At 53.3% G+C, this 18454-nt stretch overlaps 1 protein-coding gene across 1 annotated transcript in view; it reads left to right on the plus strand.

Annotated features, from left to right (window-relative positions):
- The window catches only part of ITPR1 (inositol 1,4,5-trisphosphate receptor type 1), a 293521-nt gene that overhangs the window by 197823 nt on the left and 77244 nt on the right, over positions 1 to 18454 (plus strand). The gene's annotated exons all lie outside the window — the stretch shown is intronic.

Here is an 18454-nt window from a genome sequence, read left to right on the forward strand (position 1 = left end):
CATCACGTACATACCTTACAGTTCACCCTTATATATTTATTTGACTTGACATCATGTTCTTGGTCTTGAATTTAAATCCAGAGTCCGGACTAATGAAGCTTTGGTTCTTTGTGCCAATTAGGAAAGGGTGTTTCTCGCTGTGGGCAGGTGTGCCCCAGGCCAGGGCACCTGGCTGGGCAAGGGGAGCACAGGTTGATGTCAGCCCCCACTCGCTCTTCCAGCCAGGTGCCCTACACCTTGCATGATCGGCACACCTGTCTGCGTCTCTGGTGGCCCCGTCTCCTGACCCTCAATGCCCAGTAGCCTCGACACATACCTGTCGAGTCCGTGGTTACGCAAGCACGAAGTCGAGACTCGTGCCCGTGGCAGGGTCCACTGCATGTCTGGGTCGTCACATGGGCTCCTGAGTTGTAGCACGTTGGGACTGGCATTTGAATTTGTCACATGTGAGTCTGATGCGAGTGGGGGTGGGTCCTCCAGGCCTGTCGTCCCCTCACTGCTGTGTCCGTGGTGCCCAGTGCCTGTGCGGAGATGGAAGCGGGGCCGCGACGCTCCCTGTCTCTGAACTACATGATTCCAGTAACTACATCAGTGACCTCAGCATTTATTGAGTGCTTCCTCTCTACATGGTTCTCGACTAGGGAAGTGCAGTGCAGTGCTTTCCAGGTGCTGGAGCCAGCCAGTCGGTGAGAATCTTCGCCAGGCATGGCCAAAGGTGAAAAATGAGGGCAATGTGGCGAGTTTTTCCTTAACCAGATAATCCGTTTGAAGGACTGTGACCATTTTATTCTGAGATTGTAGCCTCTCCATTTTTCTTTTTTTTTTTTTAGCTCCAATATCTTTTATGAAATGGTGTTGATAGTGGGTGACAGTTCTGGTTTGGTTTTTCCTCAATTGGCCAAATAAGAAGTTGGAAACCCTAAGTCATTCCCTTCCCGCCCCAGTTTTTCTTAAAGCTTTGCTAATTTGAGAAATCCCTGAAACTTAAAGATTGAAAATCTAGCGACGATGCAGGATGCCTTTGCCCGCACACAGGAAGCGGTGTCTCGAGATGCATGTGTAGGGCCTCCCCAGAGGCAGGGGCTGTCGCACGTGGACCCTCAGTAGCGATGCCTGTGCGAGGAGCTGCTGACAGGCTTTGGATGAGGTGGGCTTTGAAGGAGAGCCATGGGTCTGAACGGTGGGCTGGGCACGGAGCTGGGCCATGGGGGACGAGGCCCAGAGGCCCAGCGTGACAGGTATGCTCGTGGGGGAGGGTGGAAGGGGCCGGGCTTTGCACAACAGCAGGCCAGCCCTCCAAGTAACCTTGGAGCTGTCACTTAGGACTCTAAATCTGGCATGTTGGGCAGATAAACTGAGGAAAGCAGTGCCCAGAAGGAGGCAATCCGATAATGAGGAAACTAATTAGCAGTCATTCAGGGCCAAGCTGCTGAAAGCCTGAACTCAGAATGAATGTGCGATCGAGTGGGTCGTCGCTGGGAGAGGATGCTTGCGAGGAGGGACACAGGGGAGCCTTTTGGGGCACAGTGGATGGTCTAGGTGGTGGTTGCCTGTGTGTGTGTGTGTGTGTGTGTGTGTGTGTGTGTGTGTGTGTGTGTGTTTCAAACTCAGTGAGCCATGCCGTTAAGATAGGTGTGCTTTACTGCACCTAAGCTATACCTCAGTGAAAAAAACTGGGAAGAGAAAGAGATGCTGAACCCAGTGGGGTATGGGGCACAGGATCTCATGAGTGGAGACTGCAACACCCCCTGCTCCAGGCCGGTGCCTCGGTCCTTGGTAGCTAGTGAATGTTGGGGGTGGCACCTGATTGGCTGCGGGAGCTGAGGTTGCAGGTCCCAGTTGGCTGTCAGGGCTGGAAAGAGTCTGGATGACTGGGCGTCTGAAGACACCGTTAATTAAGGAGGAATGAATCGTGCAGCGGGCTGAGCGCTGAGGCTGAGGCGGGCTGGCGAGCTGCCGTGTTTTTCACAGTGTACCCTGATGGCGATGGCAAGGCACACAGAATCTGTTTTTCCTTCAAGTTCTTTATCTTGTAAAGTAATTATGAATATTAGTTTCATGTTTTCACACATTTCTGACTCATAGGCTCAGGCTCCAGATGAAATGCCATGGTTGAGCTCCAGTGGTTCTGGCTGTCGGGAGGCGGGAGGCGAGCTGCTTTCTCCCGAGGGAGGCAGTGTGCTCGCGAGCGGGTGGGTCTGGGTGTGGTGGCCTGTGTGCCGGGCCAGGACAGAGGACACAGCACTGAGGGCGTGCACGCTCCCTCCCTCCCTCCCTCCTTCCCTCGGTGCCTCCCTCCCTCTCTCTCTCCCTCCGAGCCTCCCTCTCCCCTCCGCCCCTTCTGTGATCTCCAGGATTGGAGGGGAGAATCTAACCCTAACCTAGCACCTCGTTAGAGACCTGTGGTTCCAGGAGAATGTATGCTGGCCTCCAGTTGATGCATGACACCCCCTTGGCCCTGAACTTCTCTTTCTGGAGAAAATGATGTGGAACTTGGGTCGTCGGAGGCCAGTTAAGGACACAGAACCTGACGCCCCAGGGGGAGTGATTCAAAGTTTCATCTTGCTTGAGAGAAGCCGGTTCAAAGTAGTTAGAGTTGGGCTAAAACTGCACTTGTGGCCATTAATGATTGCCGACATGCTGTAATCCATTAAAGGTGGGGTGGGTTCCAGCTGGAACTCACCGCCTGTTATCACTTCCTGTTCAGAGTGAGGACGTGCTACAGTCTTAGGAAGGGAAATTGCTCTGTGGTCAGGCGGGATTCCCCGGCACAAGCCCCCCCACACACACACCCCCTGGGGTTTGGCACTTGTTTCTCACAGAGAATGATGGGGGAATGAGACCTGCCTTCCAGCCCCATTTTGTGTGGGATGAAGGAAGTTAGCCCTGGGTTTCTGTTCCTGTGTCTAGTGAGTGTGAGACCTACGTGTGGACTCCTGGGTCCTTGCAACTTTGAGTCAGGACTTAGTAGCAATTATTAGATGTTTTCCCAGGAATTCTTAGAACCCAGTAGCGATGGCTGGCAGGTTCCATTTCTGAAGTCTTCCCTGCTCTGTGAAAATCATTTTTTAAAACCTGGTGATTGAACAAATGACGGTCCATCCACACAGCAGAATACTCCTCAGCAGTCAAAAGGGAGGCCTCTTGATAAACGCCGTAGTCTGGGCACATCGCAGAGGCAGGATGCAGAGTGAAAGAAGCCAGTCTCAAAAGGTGACACACTGTATGGCTCTATTTTCATGACTTGCTCGAAAGGAAAAGACTGCAGAGAGGGAGGTCAGCATTTGTCAGGTAGGGGTGAGGGGAGAATTGGACGCTAAAGGAGTAGCACAAAGGAGTTTCGGGGTGGCCACACTGTCGTGTCTCCTCTTTTTAGTGGTGGCCACACAAATCTGTACATATGTGAAAATTTGTAGAACTGTCACCAAAAAAGTCAGTTTAACTGGGTGATCATTTAAAAATTGAAGTAAAAACCATAATGATGATAACAACCAACATTTACAAAGTGCTTCCTGGGCCAGGAACGATGCTTAAGTGCTTTTCAGGCGTCGTTTCCCTGAATCCCCACAACCTCCCTCTGAGGTCTGTGCCATGATCAGCCCTTTCTATGGATGTGGGAACTAAAACTCCCTCTAGTTCAGGAACTTACACCAAATCACACAACCAATAAGGAGCAAAGTCAAGATTTGACCCGAGGCAATTTGGCTCCCCAAACTTCTCCTTGCCTGTTGCCTGTCATGGCTTCTTTCTTCAGAATGATGGTAAAGATCTGAGGAACGCGGCTGGTACCCTGTAAAGGAAGATGGCTTTCCCCTTCTTACACAGCAACTCCTGTCATCACCAAAGACAGAGGGGTAAGTGGGTTCCCGGCTGCCGAGCTCAGTAGAGAAGACAAGTATCTTGGACGACTGTGTACAAAGCCCTTTGGCTCAGGCTCTGTCATCTGAGTGTCCCCGTTGTGCTGTGAGGTATGCAGGGCACAGGTTGTCCCTGTCACAGCGACAAGGAAGCAGAGCTCAGTGAGGGTGATGACGTACTGAGGGCTCCAGAGCAATGCACAGCCCAGGAGAAAACTCCTGTGCCTCTTGACCCCTCCTCCCTCGCCCCATTTTAGTTGTCTTATCACTGAGGAACTAACCATCTCAGGACTTACGGCTTAACGGAATGGCTCTTCTGATACCTGTCATGTTTCTGTGGTGTGGGCTCAGCTGTGCGGTTCTTCTGCTCCACTGATCTTGGCTGGGACTCCCGTCATCGGGATGGGTTGGGCTGGAATGGCCACGGTGGCCACTTGTATGGCTCTGGCTCGAGGAGCTGGCCCTTAGCTGACAGCTGAGCTGGGGCTGGCACCTTGGTTCTCCCCCATGTGGCCTGTCCCTGTGCTTTGGGCTTCTTCAAGCATGGTGGCTGGAATCTAAGAAGTAGTGTTTCAAGAAGCAGGAAGTAGACTCTACCGATCCTTTTAAGTCCTGGGCTTGGAATTCCTAGCACGACACTTCTGCCACATTCTGTTGGTCAAAGCCAGTCATGAGGCCAGCCTGGCTTCAGAGGGAGGGGAGAAAAGCTCTACCTTTTGTTGTGAGAGAGAGGGAATTGTGAGGGCCACCTCTGGGGAGTGGCTCCCCCATATCACCGTTGTAATTGATTGGGCACCTACCATGGGTCAGTCAAGCCCCCAAGTTGGGTGCTACAGCTGCAAAAAAGGGAGACACCATTGTCTCTGCAGTGAAGGAGCTTGGTTTTCCCTGGAAGTTCAACCCCATCTTTGCGGAAGTGTCAATTCATGTCCTTCCCCTTTGGATGGTTGGTGAAAATTCAGCCCTGTCCTCAAGGATGAGGTCACTGGAAACCATTGCCCTTCAGAAATGCTGAACTTTCGTGCCCAGAGCTTAGAGGGTTCAGTGTATGGGAATCCGGAAATAAGACGTACAGTCTTGCCAGGTACCTTCCCATAGTGTTTGCTCCCATATTCAGAAACCTTGGAATCTGTCCCATCATCACCTAAAGCCCTGAAGTGCCTGAAAGCCAAATGCAGACTACTTCCTGGCCTGGCACAATGGACTCCTGGGACGGTGGCCCCAAGTCTTCCAGCGTCTTCGGTCTCTGCCCTGGCTTCTCTGACGACAGTAACATCTTAGGATGGATATTGCCTCTAAAATTCCTCCGACATCAGAGCAGTTCAGACTTGACGGTGACCCTGTGCTTCTGGGAACAGGGAGATGGTCCCACTGCCCCGGGGTTTCCCAGGAATAGGTGACACCATTGAGCCATGGGATCAGACTTCTCTGTAAGAGTGACTCCTGCTGTCTTTCTCCCCACTCTGGTGCCACCCCCTTCCTGCCGGCCCCCAGAAGAAATCTTTCCTTTCTGCTTGATGTTTTGTGGCAAGTGGGAAACTATAAAATAAGCATTTGCTTATGAATTAATTCTTGGCACACGCAGAGCTCAGTAAGCCTCACGGCACTGCATATCCGTCCTACGAGTCCTTGCCAATTTCTGTGTTCCTTCCTCCTGCGATGTTCCCACCGGCACCCGGGGGAAGGTCCCTCGCTTCCTCTTCCTTTCGGGAGAACAGAGCTGTGCTCACCTGGGGAAGAGGAGGAGTCACGTACATCTGGAGCATACGAGTGTTTGGAGCTTTTTGTTTTTTGTTTTGTTTTTAACAAATACAGATGTTTGGGGATATAGGTGCTGGGGTGACTGCATGAGAGAACCCCGCAGTGAATTAAGCAGCCTAGATACAAAAAAACATTGGGGGGACTGCTTCCCGTTGCAGAAGCACAGTGAATTTTGCATGTCAAATGGCTGCCCACGGGTATTCCTATGCCAAGTCTAGCCTACAGACACACCCCAAAAGCTTTCATTTCTGCACGTACACAGCTGGAGTTGCAAGTACTCTGTCAGGAAACTGGCTTGCAGAGGCAGCCGAAGGGCCAACAGTAGATAGGAACTCTCCCACCCCTTCCAGAGGTCACCGCCAGGGTGAGGGTGGGAGGAGCATGCCGTCTGGGCTGCCTCTGACCCCAGTAGCAGCGGGTGAGGGTGGAAAGAGCGCTTTGGTTTTTCCAGGGCCAGCTTGTGAGGAAGAGCAGCCTTCATTTGACAGGGCAGTCACCCTGAGGAGGTGGAAAAGATTGGTGTGTGAGCAAGTTACGCAGTTATGTAAAAGGGTGTCATTTCTGGCAGGGCAGTCAGGAGTGAGTCACTTCCAAGCCGTGATTTCTGACCTCAGGTTTTGTCCGTGTGGGAGTGTATTCAGCCAGCAGTGGAGTCAGAAGGCGCTTTCTCCAGCGTGGGAGCTGTGGGAGCCGTGGGCATGAAAATAGAGGGAGGCAGATGGCCTGGCCCCAGCAGGCTCCCTGGAGACTGTGCCCTTCAGGGGAGGCCGGAGGGCTCTGAACAGCGAAGCCGCCCCCCTGGGTTCAAGGAGGGGTGTAGACTCTACCTGTGGGCCACCCTTTGAGAGTCGGTGACTCGGTGGAGCAGGGTCACGCATTTCTGGGGAGACCCCTGGAAGGGCGGCCTGGGGCCTGGGAAGGAGCGTGGCCTCCAGAGTGGAAACACCTGGTCGGAATGCCAGCTCTGCCCCCTGCCAGCTGGATGACCTTGGCCTTCCTCGGGACACTTCGAAACTCAGTGTTCTCATCTGTAAAACGAGGGTTAGAAAAGCCAAGGCCCTCCCTTCTGCAGTTGTCAAGTGCGTTAAACAGTAACATGAACTGGAGGGCACAGGCCAGCAGACGGACTGCGGCAGACTGCGGAAGCTGAGATTGTGGCGTGAGGGTGCCCTGTGCAGCCCTGCCACGCCCCTCGGGGCACGGTCCTTGAACTCCCAGCCTGGCTCCTGAGTGGAGGTGCCCACCTGCCAGGGCTCCTGGGATGGTCAGAGAGCGTGGCTCACGGAAAGTGCCTCATGTGGCCGCAGGGTCACAGAAAGAGCTTCAAATGTGGTGGTGATTTTTATGAAGAAAACTTTTATTATTTAAAAGAGGGTTTCATTTTATTAAATTTGTTTTCTGTCAGAAATCAGACTTCTGGTCTTTTGCTTTCATGTAGTGGGCCCGGGGGTCTGTTTTGTCTTCACAGGCACCCCACCCATGTCTGTGTGAAGAGATGCCCGAGGCCCACAGGCTGGGAGACGACCTGGCTTTGGTGCTGAAGGGGTGGTGGGCGGAGCCGAATGAGGGCCGTCAGCCGGTCACTCTGTGGCTTTAAGTCCTGAAGGCTCCCTGACCCGGGCCTTTGTCTTTCTTTCCCTTTTGGTCCAAATAATTCCTAGGACCGATGCACCTTATCTTTCCTTTTCATTCCCAGGAAAGTGGCGTGTCATTGGACAAGGGTCTTTTTAGGATTACTGGTCTAAATCCGTAATTTAAGGTGGAAACTCAAAATTCAAACATGGTTACCTTTCTTGGGAATAGGAGGCCTGAATGACTTCTCCTGAAAGGGACAATGACATGTGCCACCGCTCCACTCAGGTCCTTACTGCCACCCTCCAAGGGACAGTTGGCTCAGTTTGGCACTTCAGGGCAAGAAATCGGTGCAGGGGTTGTCCACGTTCACGAGGCCCCTTGTCACTGGGGTTACAAGATGCACAGTCCTGCTGAGGTGGCCTGAGGGGACGGGTGGGCGTACCCTGCTTGTGCTTGGAGAGGAGTTGGAGAGCCTGCATTATTTTTGTTCTTTCCTGAGCAGCCAAGCCCAGTCTAGGCAAAAGTAGACAGTTATGTGTGTCTGTCCTTCCGTCTTCTTATAGAGGACTGCATGGTTGGGACACATCTTCCTTCCTTCCTGTAAAACCCACACACAGGAATTCGTTTCTGAAAGGAGATGTCTCCAAAGTTTGACTAAACAGCAGAAAAAGAGGTCAGAGAAGACTTGAAAAGAGCAGTAAGTTGAGCCGTCATCTCACTGTATCCTGTTACATCCACAAGGCGTGCTTTTCCCTCTTTCTCTTCCTTCTGGTCTAGCAGGTCTGTCTCCCCAGCTTCCCATAATGACTCTGGGTATGGACCTTCCGGCTGACAACAGAGTCTTCTCTGCCGCGTGGGACATGGCAGTCCAGGGCTTGGCACACTGTGGCTGGCATTTCCAGTCCAGCCGGCTGACTGCTTTTGTAAATAAAGTTTTATTGGGACACAGCCACACTTACTCCTTTGGCATCGTCATGGCTGCTCTCATGCTACAAGGGCAGTTGAGTAGCTGTAGCTGAGACTGAATAGACCACAAAGCCTAAAATATTTACCATTTGACCCTTTGCAGAAAACCTTTGCCAGCCCCTGAGTTCGTTGAATCTTTGAAGTTCAGATACGAACCTGCTGGAGGAAGGGAAGCATGACTTGCCACCTTTCTGCGCTGTTCACCCCCTGGCGTGGCAGTGACAGGTTCTAGGTAAATGTTCACCGGGTGACTAAGCTCCTGAGTCCCAAGGTACTTGGGTCACTTGCTCAGCTAGTAAAGGGGAATTCAGGGGAAGAGAGGGCTCTGCCTTTTCTTTCCGTGTGGGAGGCCGTCTCCCCTTTCCTTCAGTGCCTCTCCTGGGTATCCCATCGCTCCTGTTACCACCTTTCAACACAGATTTGTGCGTGTGGCCCGAGCGTCCGGACCCCCGAGATTGCAGAGTTTTCATCTGTCAGGCGTCTTGGCCCCTCCTGCCCGGGGCACGTTTTGAGTGAGTCATTTCCTCATGGCCCCCTGCGGAGGTTTTCCTAGTGGCAAACCCAGGTCTTCCGGGCAGCGTTTACACTTAAGCCTAAAATATCTGAAATATTGAAGCCTGGTCTCCGGCCTGTTTGTCATCTTTTCCTCCAAACTCCCTGGGGGAATCTCATCCACTCCTGTCACATCCAACTACCATTTATGGCAACAGCTCCCAGAGGCAGAGCTCATGGCGCCACCTCTCTGCGGGTTCCAGACTTTTGTGCAAATCCCCGTGACTCCCCACCTGTGTTAACGCTCAGTTAGTGTGACCCCAGGCACACCTGTCAGCTCCCCGCCCCCACCACACCTGCCCTCTTTATTCCATATCTTGATCAGTGGATTTACCACTGCCACTCTTCCAGGTTCCCAAGCTAGAAACTGAAATCATCGGTCTCCTCCCTCTCTTGCTTTTCATTAGGAACTCATTCTGTGCCCACTCTCCCCTCCAGTGCTCATGTAGTCTACATTCAGTTAGGGTTTATAGTGAGCCAGACGGCTGGCACCTGGAGGTTACATGACACGCCCAAAGTGGCCCCGCCGGGTGTGGAGGAGCTGGGATTGGCACCACCTGCCAATGTGGGGTCGTCAGGGTTCCGAGACTGGGTGCCTTCCACCTGGATAGCTGACAGCCTCTCCCGCTCCACAGCCCCGCCTCCGGGCATTTCCCTTCCACACCACCGTCAGCGGGGTCCCCTCACAGGGAGCCTGACCACCTCACGCTAGTCCCTGTCCTAACAAACTTCTACAGAGGACCGAATCCATGCCACCCTGGTGCCCTGCGTGACCTGGCCCCGCCTGAGCTTCCGCACGCACACCCCACACTCATCGTCCACAGCTGCACCCACTCGTTTTGACAGCCGCATGCTCAGATGTCGCTGCTCCGTGTGGCATGTGCCCTCTTTCCCTTTGCCCAGCATGCTGCCCAGGCGCTGTTTGAAATGCCTCCTGCTCTGGAAGCTTGCTCTTGGTCCCTGGGGCAGAGGTGGTGGTCTCTGTCTCTGTAGCACTCACCACACTTTAAATGGAGGGTCACTGTCAGATCCCAAGGGACCGAGACCAAGTCTGAGTTCTCCCCGAGTTCCTAGAGAAGTCGCTACATGTGTTAGATGAAGGGAACTTAACCGGCATGTGTGGGGCCATGTAGAGAGTCCTGCTCTGGACGGTTATTCTGGGAACTAAATAAGATGATACGTGGAAAGCCCCCCACTCGACACGGAGCATAACACACAGCAGTGTCCCAGGGGGACTTTTTGGTGGCACGTCTTCTTCTCCCGACCAGTACTTCCTCCCAGGGTCAGGCCTCGCTCCCTCCCCAGCACCTCGACCTGGTGGGTGCTCAGTAAGTGTCCACCCGCTAAACCGAAGTCCCGACCCTCTGTGGCCACCCTGTTCCTTTAGACTCTCATGCTTTTCTGAACATAAACAGACAGTGTGAAATGTGAAAATGTGTTAGCAATGGTTGTTACCATTTAAAAGGGACACCTTCTTTACATGTGGGAAGTTTATGTAAACCCAGGGGAAGTACGTACTGTCGATTTGGAGAAACGTCCTGGATGCCCAATGGGTCTTTTCCATCGTCCGTTCTCCTTGCTGGTACCCAGGGACAGCAGTGATAATGAGTACCAGAGCCTGCGTGCCCGTGTGCCAGGCGCTGGGCTCGGTGCTCCCTCTGCTTGTTCTCTCTTAACTCTTCCTGGTGACCCTATGGTGTGGGCAGATACTGGTCAGAGGGAAATAGGGGGTTCGAGACGTCAGGTTACTTCTCAGGATCGCAGAACTAGCAGTCGTTGTGTCCGGGTTTGTTTCCTGCTACAGCCTGAGTTCCAGCCTCTCTACAGAGCTGCCTTCCTGGATGGGAAGCTCCACCAGTTTCTCTGGCACAGACATGGCCCATAGCCCCTCCCCGGGGACTGAGGCAATGGGCCGCCTACCCCTGCAGGACCTTGCTTCTGTTTGTTGGGCAAATGAGAATTCTTGGCTTTGTTTTTGGTGGTTCTTTCTGTTGGCGGGCACCTCATGGAGGGTGCTCGGCCTTCTGGGCACGTCCCACCACCGCTTGTGTGGCTGGTCTTTGCTTTGGTTGTAGGATCGGCCTGTGAGTGACAGAGGAGGAAGCCATGGAAGACTTCTCCTTAGAGGCTGGGCGTCTCATTTGCCGAATAATAATGATACATGCCATGCATGCTGTTTGACTTCCAGTGACCTCCAGGCCGCCAGGTCTGCGGAAATGAGTGAGAAGGAAACTCCCTGGGACAACTTCCTCTCTGGGGACGGAGGGCAGCTCCCTGAATTAGGTGCTCATGTTCAGTCACATGACCAACGGTTTTGTCTCGTGCTTGCATCTACAGGAACATGCGTCCGTCTTGGGGCGCAGTGCACTGGATTCTCCCCACATCTGAGTCTTGGGTTGAAGAATAGTCATGTTTGGAGAAGGAAAAAGAGGGGACTTGTTGCCTTGATAACATGCCCTTTCTAGGGCAGGCACGACGCGGTGATGTCTTTTATCTCAGCTAGATGGGCTAGCCCGATTGCAGATGAGGAAACTGAGTCTCAGAAGAGCCAGGGTCTTAGCCACAGTCACCCAGTTAGCAGAGCTCAGATGTGAACCCGGGTCTGTCTCCCTCCAGAATCTCCCAGCTTTCTGCCACACTGGACAGCCTTTCTGCGTGGGCAGTGTCGGGGCTGGTCAGGGCCATCTCCACTGTGGCACTGGGCGTGCTGGCGGGCAGTGTCTGTCTTGTTGCTGGGTGGGGGTACGAAGCGCTGGTTACTGGACCTGCTTAATGAGCCAGGGCATTTTACAAGTAGACGTACGAACTACACAGTGGAAGCCCGTTGTTTATATAATGGATGAGTTTTTCTTTCACTTCCGCCAATGGCCTTCCTACGAGGAGCTCTCTCTGGTCAGAGGTGAACTTGTCCCTGAATAAGAAAGGCTCCTGCTCTGTTATGTTTCTCTGAGTTTTCTGGAATTTGTGTTGGGGGCGGGTGGGGGGGTAGTAAAAGCGAGGGTGCGTTGCAGATGGCTGTTGCAAACCCCTCTACTATCTCCAATTAGTGGGTGCATGTGTGCTCTGTATGCCTGCCTTGTATTTACAAGAGGAAGTATCCTGTTTAATTTTACTTTCACACCCAAAGCCTGGGTGTTAAGAGAACACGGTGTTTTAACACTCCCTCGGTTATCAGCTGCAGACCGGAGGTTGTATATTGTCACAGACAGTTTTCTGAGTATATTTCCACACTCGTTACCTGGCAACACTGCTGCTTCGGGCCATGTATTGGCTCCTGTGGGATCTGCACTCTTCAGACTGTAGAAGGTAGAGCCGGTTTTCCTCGCAGGAATTTAGAAGGGGGGGTGGGGGGACAGGCTCCTGAGTCTTCGTTGACAGATGGCCAGTGCACTTCAGTGACTGACCAGGGACGGGGGTTCAGCAGCAAACACGGACACTTGTCCCGCCTGGATTTATGCATTATTGAGTTGTTGACCACCCACTCGTTCTGATGAGAAAGGAAGTCCCACAGTGGAGATGACAGTCACAATGTCTCTTGCTGGAGTCACCCTCTGAGCTGTTTCAGACCCCGGAGGGTCTGGTTCAGGTGCTATGATTATTCAAACCACTGTGGATAAAATTGGAACGCGGACTGGGGCCTGCAGGTACTCTCAGGCCACACAGCACACACACCCCCCAGTGTCCTGTGGGATTAACCCCTGTTCCCAGAAGATGTTTGCATTGGAAACATTTGCATCATAGCTTTGAAAGTCCTCTCAGTTGAAGCCACATGTTCTGAGATGCAAAAAAAAAAAAAAAAAAAAAATGCTTACTGAGACCAATGGCATGGAATTCTCCAGCACCTGTAACATTTCTTGAAAGATGCCAGAGAGGGAAAGTTCCCATGGTAACAGTTTCTCAAAGAGTTTTGTGGCATCAACAGGTTAGACAAGATGGCAGCGCAGTGGGGCTCAGCGGCAAACCCCATGAGCACACGCTCGTTTGAAGCGACCTTCAAGTGAAGACACCAAAGCCAGGTTCTGCTCAGAAGCCTGGGCTGGCACGGGGTCTGCCAAGGGTGGGCTGGGTGTCAGGGCACCCGCGTGTGTGTGTCTCCCTCTGCTACTCGCTTAGGTCTCGTCGGCATCTCTGAGGAGGAGGCTTTTGCAACCCACAGACTCTTACTGTCTTGGCTTGTTAAGAAAGAAAAAGACAAGGCCGGCCCGGTGGCTCAGGCGGTTAGAGCTCTATGCTCCTAACTCCGAAGGCTGCTGGTTCGATTCCCACATGGGCCAGTGGGCTCTCAACCACAAGGTTGCCGGTTCAACTCCTCAGATCCTGCAAGGGACAGTGGGCTCCGCCCCCTGCAACTAAAATTGAACACGGCACCTTGAGCTGAGCTGCCGCTGAGCTCCCAGATGGCTCAGTTGGTTGGAGCGCGTCCTCTCAACCACAAGGTTGCTGGTTTGATTCCCGCAAGGGATGGTGGACAGTAGCAACGGCAACTGGACCTGGAGCTGAGCTGCGCCCTCCACAACTAAGATTGAAAGGACAACAACTTGACTTGGGAAAAAGTCCTGGAAGTACACACTGTTCCCCAATAAAGTCCTGCTCAAAAAAAGAAAAAGAAAAAAAAAGAAAGAAAGAAAAAGACAACTGTTTATGCTAGAGGTATTTAGAACCCAGGTGTTGGCTTTCAGTGTATCTCTGTTAAGTCCTACGACCTCTAGAAAACCCAAGAAGCCAATCTAATGGTTCTTGTTCTTGGGGATTCGTGTTAATCCTGGCCTCATCCCAAAATGTCTAAGGGGAAGCCACAAGATTCCTTAAGATGCTGTTTTCCAGCGGGAGAATGAACTTTTTTCTACCTGAGGAGGAATGCCCCGAGTACCCTTCACTTGGAAATCGATATTCTGCCGTTTAAACTTTAAGAAGATCCCCAACCAGATTAAAGCCCTCTGCCAGTCCGCCGAAGATAAAAACAAGGTCATGCCGCATTTTTTTGGTAAGCACAGGAATCAACAAAGAGATGTTATATAACTTCTATTTATAGCCTCCTTGCTCACTATCTGCAGGCAGACGAGAGCCGAGAGCCGCTGAGAAGGGATTTAATGAGCTCTCTGGGTTTGCTCCCCTTCCTGAGCTGGTAGAAAGCAGCTTGTTCTCAAGTGCGTCAGCAGGATCTGGCTGTGGGTGGGCGGCCGGGAGGTGGACGTACCCGTCGCCATGGAGCCGCTCGCAGAGCTCACTCCCCCTTCCTTGACTCCTTCCTTTCCACCTTCTTTCTGTCTTTTTTTTTTAATCTATAAGCATCCTTGTTTCTCACACCTACTCAAGGTTCTTGGACCTGTCACCGGAAACAGGACATTTTTCCTTCCCCGCTAAAAGCATCCCATTGTGTGGCATCAGGACATTCAAAGAGTTTGGGCGAAGGTGGATTTTTCCCCACCCTCCCCTTTTCCCATGGTTCTTTTGTGTTTTGTTTTGTTTCCCCACCAGCAGTCCTAGCGGTCTTTACGCTCACCCGGTAGAAGCTGACTCTCCACCATTGGCTCACCCCAAACCGAGTGGACCCACTGCCAGGGGGGCACACAGTGGCCATGTCCCAGAGGGAAGCACTGTCTGTGTCCTCACGCTTCCTCCATGGTGCTCACGCCCGGGCAGGTGATGGCTGCTGCCTCATCTTGCACATGAGGAACTAGACACACATGCAAATGAGAATGTGTTTGTCCCCCAGTCAGAAGTCCCGGAGCTTGTGCAACTTCTGTCACCTGAAGGCCGTAGGTTGACATTACTCAGCTTGGGTTTAAAAAAACCGAAGTGGCTGCCCCATCCAGTTCTCAGCTGGACAGCGAACCCCTTTCTCAGAAGCAGGCGGTGGGTGGCAGCCCTGGGACGGTCCACCTGTACCCTGGCTGTTGCGCTGGTGGCCGCAGAGCCCTGCGAGCTGGTCTGGTGGTGTCAACCACATTCCCACCCAAGCAGAGGCATTTAAAAGGTGTGAGTAGGGAGGTTCTCATGAAATGGTCTTAGAAAAGTAAACGTGGTTCCCGTGAGGACAGGCTTTAAAAAAAAAAAAAAAAGTCCCCAAACCCACCCCAAGAGTTGTGCAATTCTACATAGCAGTAGCCTGTTGGAATAGTCAAAGGAGCTGACTTCCCCTTGTTAACTTCTGTTAGGGCATCTGCATAAAATGCCCCCAGATTCCAGGCCAAGAAGGTCATTTTTTTTCCCTCTGAGTAGCGGGAGGGGCTTTCCCTTCGGAACTCTTCCAGTGACTTAGCTTCACGGCTGGGACTGTGTTCTCATTAGAAACTTCAGCAGCCTGAGTCTGGCTGTGGGGGCATGAAAGGCACCTCGTACCCAAGCCGGGAGCCCCAGCCGCTGAGAACCTCTGGTTGAGTGGCAGCTGGCTTTGGCACTTCTGCCGTGACCCTCCTCTTCACACACCAGCCTGTGCCCACTTACATTTCCTGAGGTCCTCTGAGTTCCGTTTTGAAAGTGTCAGAGGCTCTCTTGATGTTTCTACCCGTTTCCTAGGTCTGGGTTTTACACTTTTCATCAAGATGTCCCAGACGCCGAAGGGGATAGTCCTATAAACCATCTGACGTCTTCAAGCCACTTGTTTCCCTTTGAATTCAGGACTTGAAAACAGATTATGTTGCTGTTGGAGGAGGTGTTTCAGCTGCAGTCACCACAGTGTTTGAGGATTGCGTTTTATTAGCCTCCTTGCAACACAGGTCCACAGACTGTCGGCCAGAGCTTGTCACCAGGGCAGCAGAGAGAGCCTGGTCTGGGACGCTTGTCCTCCCTGCTGCACAGTTAATAATGCAAATGTCAGCGAGGCCAGAGGGTCAGCAGCAGGTAACTGGACGGATGAAGGATCCCCAGCAGGCCTGCGCCCATCACAGGTGCACAAACCTGTAAGCCTCTGGGAGCTGAGAAGGCCACGCCTGCCACCTTCGCTGCTGATTGGCAGCTGCACTTCCCCGTTTGGCAGGCCTGGCTTTCACAGACAGGGACCTTTGGTTATTGAGTGAAACTTCAGCTGCCGTAGAAGCAAAGCTCCACTCGATTGGAGTTCTTTGGAATTCCTTCAGGACTATTGTGCATGCATCCAGATAGCAAATAGTTTTTGAGCACCTGCTGGGTGCCAGGCACCAGAGGCATTGGCCGTGATACAGTCAAGGGTGTGAGCCATATGGGCCCAGCCGTCTAGGAGCCTACAGTCCGCTGGGGGAGATGGGTCCTGAATCAGTTCACAGTTAAAGAAGTACATTGAGGGGAGCGTGAGGAGGGGCGCGGAATGTCAGGAACCCACTTAGGGAGGTCGGGGAGGCTTCTCTAGGGAGGTGCTGTTTAAGCTGAGACCCAGCAGAGAAGAGGACCAGCCCTGTGGAGCGTGTCCGGGTGGAAGGGCTACGTGGGCACCAGGGGCTGGAGGAGGCCTGTGGTCAGAGCGCAGCAACGGGCTGGGGTTGAGGGTGTGAGATGACTGCTGGACCCAGGTAAGACGCTTGTCACCAGGTGGGAGGCTGGATTAGCTGATCTCCACGGGCCCTGCCAACCCCGAGTCAGTGCTTCTAAAGGGCAGCAGCTTGGCTCGGGCTGCAACCTGCTTGGGTCCCGTGGCGGATGCCAAGGCCATAATATACTGAACAACACTTACACAGATGGGTGCTGTGTAATTCCATCCCGCCGTCCATCCACTTGGCCATCTGCACGTCTTCCTGTCAGGTCCCCAGGATGTTCTCTGCAGCCAGATGGAAGCCACCTGACGGGCCAGGACCCGGGGAAATGGGCCTGCAGGGTTGGGAGAAATGGAACTCCGGCATCGCATCCTTTGGGTCCACGTGGGCTGCGACCTGAATGCTGGTTGGACGGAGCAGAGGACTGAGGGTGACTGGCTTACATCAGGAAGGCACTTGCTTTGGTTCACGTTTTGCTGTTTGTCAGCCAGTGTCCTTGCCCCCGGCAGGCCAGAGATACTTACATTTCTTTGCATTTTATGGTCGAGTGGATTTGTCACAGTTCAGTTTGTTGAGAATAGGGAAGGGAAAGTGGCAGGCTCTGTGCCTGTGTCACCTCCATCCTGAGGCCGCTCGAGCGGCGTGTGTCGTCCTCGGTCCCCATGCCAGGTGAGGAAACTGAGGCTGCAGGTTCATCAGTGACCTGCTCGTAGCCAAACCCGCCCAGTTGTGCCGTCACCCCGTCCACCTGTTCCCACCTTGCTAAGGATGGAGGACGGAGAGTCCTGTCCCTGAGCCCCTGTCACTCTGCACAAACACAGAAAGTGGGTGTGCAAAGGAGCAGTCTTGACATTGACACGACGCTCAAGTTGGATGCCCTGGGAACCTTGGCGCTTTTAGGGCAGGAAACGTCAGTGTTGGTTAACAGGCCCTCAGGTACAAAGAGTAGAAATAAGACCAATGATCAGAGTTCTTAGCCTTTCACTTCCTGTGTCAGCCCTCTTTCTGAAAGGCCCTGGTGAAGCGGGAAGGCACAGCCAGGCCCTGGCAGGGGACCCACCCCCCGTGTTGAGGGCTCCGCCCCCTGGGCCGTCCAGTGCTGAGGGTCATTCCCCTGGCACCTTCTGCATCCCCCTCAGGTCTCATGATACAGGTCTATGCTTACAGAGGTCTCCAAGGCCTCCCTGTCACGGATGCCGTGGCACGTCTGTGGGTGAGGTGACATGGGACCTGAGAGTGTCGCCCAAACCACCGGGAGATAACATTCCATTGAATCGGCCCTCAGTGGCTCCCGTGTCTCCTGTAGCCGTACACGCGTATGTGAAAGTGCCTTTCCCGTCTCAGGTTGAGCTGATGCTCACGGGCTGCGAGTCCAGAAGCTCCCCGAGCTCTTCAGCAGAGTCCTTCCTGCACCCACCACAGCCCGTGTGCTGTGTCCTGCCTGCCTTTCCTATAAACCTCATGCTCAGGAGCAACCAAAACCCGATTCCCAGGGACGGCCCCACCCTGGCCCCCGCACTCAGGCAGATGTCGGGTGCACCTGTTCCACCCCCCACCACTCACCTTTGTTCTTCTCTGGAGGTAGTTGTCCTGCCTTTAGCTGCAAAAGACAGACCGCTGCCAGGGACCCTCACAAGACACAGGCCTTTGGCATCTGTAAGCACATGTGAGAATCGAACCCGGAGAACATTTGGAGTCTCCTTGACGTCTTGCCCCTAGGTCAGAGGCCCAGGGTTCTCTGGGGTGACACCTGACCTGCCTCCCCGAAATCTGTTTGATCTTACTGTTACGTATTGCTGGGCGTGTGACGGCCGGCAGTTCACCCTCACATACAGGGACTTTGTAAGACGACACCTTTGAAGGAATTGTGTTTTAGGAAGTAGATTTTGTTGGTTGAGATGTTGTGGAGGAACGTGAGAAACTTGCAGCTTTGTGATCGCGCGGGGTGGATCAGATGCTTCCCACCTCGGGCGCTCGGGCGGACTTTCCGCGCCCATGCTCATTCGTGGGCACTGGGAGACAGAAGGGGAAGCGTGTTAAGCTTCCCGTCTCGGGAGGAGTGGTTCTCATATGACAGGTTGGATTTTGCTGCTTGCAGAAAATGGAGTTAATTCACCTGGAACCGCATGGTAAAGATGCAGTGCTTTGACTGAGACCACCCCTGGAGCCCAGTGGCCAGATTAATTTGAGTGACGGTCTCCCGTCCTCCACCCTTCTCTCAGGCACTAGGGGTCAGCGATGAGCCAGAGAGTCTCTCCGCCCAGCCCTGGCATGCAGAGTGGCAGACGGGGCAAA

Source organism: Rhinolophus sinicus, chromosome 5 (assembly GCF_057876585.1).
Source record: "Rhinolophus sinicus isolate RSI-liver-muscle chromosome 5, RSI-T2T, whole genome shotgun sequence".
NCBI lineage: Eukaryota > Metazoa > Chordata > Mammalia > Chiroptera > Rhinolophidae > Rhinolophus > Rhinolophus sinicus.